Raw genomic sequence first — 3,439 nt, 5'->3', positions numbered from 1 at the left:
AGGGCTAGGGTTACACAGAGTCGGTTACAATGGTACGAGATCTACATATCTGTATCGCCAAGCTTGCCTTCCACGCTAAGGAAAGTCCCATCCGGACACGGGACGAAGTCTTCAATCTTGTATCTTCATAGTCTTGGAGTCCGGCCAATGATGATAGTTCGCCTATCCGGACACCCCCTAGTCCAGGACTCCCTCAGTAACAGTGGCAAAAGTAAAGATAGCAGTTTTGTAGTAGTAGTAACAGTAGCAACAGAAAAGTAAATAAGCAAATCACAATATGTGGAAAGCTCATAGGCATTGGATCAGTGATGGATAATTATGTCGGATGCGATTCCTCATGTAATAGCTATAACATAGGGTGACACAGAACTAGCTCCAGTTGATCAATGTAATGTAGGCATGTATTCCGAATTTAGTCATACGTGCTTATGGAAAAGAACTTGCATGACATCTTTTGTCCTACCCTTTGCTACGTCCTTAGCTTGCGTTGGTTTTCCTCGAAGAGGAGAGGGTGATGCAGCAAGTGTAGCGTAAGTATTTCCCTCAGTTTTGAGAACCAAGGTATCAATCCTGTAGGAGGCTCCTCAAAAGTCCCACGCACCTACACAAACAAACTGAGAACTCGCAACCAACGCAATAAAGGGGTTGTCAATCCCTTCACGGCGACTTGCGAAAGTGAGATCTGATAGAGATAGTATGATAAGATAAATATATTTTTGGTATTTTCTAATATATATGCAAAAAGTTAAGATGCAAATAAAAGTAGATTGAAAGCAAATATGATAAGAGATAGACCCAGGGGCCATAGGTTTCACTAGAGGCTTCTCTCAAGATAGCATAAGTATTACGGTGGGTGAACAAATTACTGTCGAGCAATTGATAGAAAAGCGCATAGTTATGAGATTATCTAGGCATGATCATGTATATAGGCATCACATCCATAACAAGTAGACCGACTCCTGCCTGCATCTACTACTATTACTCCACACATCGACCGACTCCTGCCTGCATCTAGAGTATTAAGTTCATAAGAATAGAGTAACACATTAAGCAAGATGACATGATGTAGAGGGATAAACTCATGCAATATGATATAAACCCCATCTTGTTATCCTCGATGGCAACAATACAATACGTGTCTTGCAACCCTTTCTGTCACTGGGTAAGAACACCGCAAGATTGAACCCAAAGCTAAGCACTTCTCCCATGGCAAGAAAAACCAATCTAGTAGGCCAAACCAAACTGATAATTCGAAGAGACTTGCAAAGATAACTCAATCATACATAAAAGAATTCAGAGAAGATTCAAATATTATTCATAGATAAACTTGATCATAAACCCACAATTCATCGGATCTCGACAAACACACCGCAAAAAGAGTTTACATCGAATAGATCTCCACAAGAGAGGGGGAGAACATTGTATTGAGATCCAAAAAGAGAGAAGAAGCCATCTAGCTAATAACTATGGACCCGTAGGTCTGTGGTAAACTACTCACAACTCATCGGAGGGGCAAGGATGTTGATGTAGAAGCCCTCCGTGGTCGATTGCCCCTCCGGCAGAGTGCCGGCGAAGACTCCAAGATGAGATCTCACAGATACAGAAGGTTACAGGGGTGGAAATTGTGTTTCGTGGTGCCCCTGGATGTTTTCGGGGTACGTAGGTATATATAGGAGGAAGAAGTACGTCGGTGGCCACCCGAGGGGCCCACGAGACAGGGGGCGCGCCCTACAAGGGGGGCGCGGCCCCCTATCTCGTGGGGTCCTCGGGAGCTTCTTGACTTGCACTCCAAGATCTCCGGATAATGTTCGTTCCAAAAATCACGCCCCCGAAGGTTTCAGTCCGTTTGGACTCCGTTTGATATTCCTTTTCGTCGAAATACTGAAATAGGTAAAAAAAACAGCAATATGGGCTGGGCCTCCGGTTAGTAGGTTAGTCCCAAAAATGATATAAATGTGTAAAAAAAGCCCATAAACATCCAAAAGGGGTAATATAATAGCATGGAACAATAAAAAATTATAGATACATTGGAGACGTATCAAGCATCCCCAAGCTTAATTCCTGCTCGTCCTCGAGTAAGTAAATGATAAAAAAGAAAATTTTGATGTGGAATGCTACCTAGCATAATTCTCAATGTAATTTTCTTTATTGTGGCATGAATGTTCAGATCCAAATGATTCAAAATAAAAGCTTATAAAACATAAAAATAATAATGCTTCAAAGCACACTAACAAATAATCATGTCCTATCAAAATAACATAGCCAAAGAAAGCTTATCCCTACAAAATCATATAGTTAGGCCATGCTTCATTTTCATTACACAAAATACTCCCATCATGCACAACCCCGATGACGAGACAATCAATTGTTTCATACTTTTTAACGCGCTTCAGCTTTTTCAACTCTTACGCAATACATGAGCGCAAGCCATGGACATAGAACTATGGTGGTATATGGTGGTGGTTGTAAGGACAAAAAGTGGGAGAAGATAGTCTCACATCAACTAGGCGTATCAACGGGTTATGGAGATGCCCATTAATAGATATCAATGTGAGTGAGTAGGGATTGCCATGCAACGGATGCACTAGAGCTATAAATATATGAAAGCTCACCAAAAGAAACTAAGTGGGTGTGCATCCAACTTGCTTGCTCATGAAGACCTAGGGCATTTTGAGGAAGCCCATCATTGGAATATACAAGACAAGTTCTATAATGAAAAATTCCCACTTAGTATATGGAAGTGACAACATATGAGACTCTCTATCATGAAGATCATGGTGCTATTTTGAAGCACAAGCGTGGAAAAAGAGATAGTAGCAATTGTCCCTTCTCTCTTTTTCTCTCTTTTTATTTCTCTTTTTCTTCTTCTTCTTTTTTTCTTTTTTTTTATTTCCCCCCTTTTTTTCCTTTTTTCTTTTTGGTGGGATTCTTTGGCCCCTTTTATTTTTATAAAGTCCGAAGCCTCATCCCGACTTGTGGGGGAATCATAGTCTTCATCATCCTTTCCTCACTAGGACAATGCTCTAATAATGAAGATCATCACACTTTTATGGACTTACAACTCAAAAACTACAACTCAAAGCTAGAACAAGATATGACTCTATGTGAATGCCTCCGGCGGTGTACCGGGATATGCAATGAATCAAGAGTGACATGTATGAAGATTATGAAGGTGGCTTTGCCACAAATACGATGTCAACTACATGATCATGCAAAAGAGAAATATGACAATGATGGAACGTGTCATAAGAAACAGAACGGTGGAAAGTTGCATGGAAATATATCTCGGAATGGCTATGGAAATGCCATAATAGGTAGGTATGGTGGCTGTTTTGAGGAAGGTAAATAATGGGTTCAATACCGGCGAGAGTTGTGCGGTAATAAGAAAAGCTAGCAAAGTGGAAGGATGAGTGTGCGTATATCCATGGACTCACATTAG

The sequence above is a fragment of the Triticum aestivum genome, chromosome 2B, assembly GCF_018294505.1.
Source record: "Triticum aestivum cultivar Chinese Spring chromosome 2B, IWGSC CS RefSeq v2.1, whole genome shotgun sequence".
NCBI classification, from domain to species: Eukaryota; Viridiplantae; Streptophyta; class Magnoliopsida; order Poales; family Poaceae; genus Triticum; species Triticum aestivum.
The sequence above is the reverse complement of the archived record's forward strand: the minus strand, read 5'-3'. Positions refer to the sequence as shown.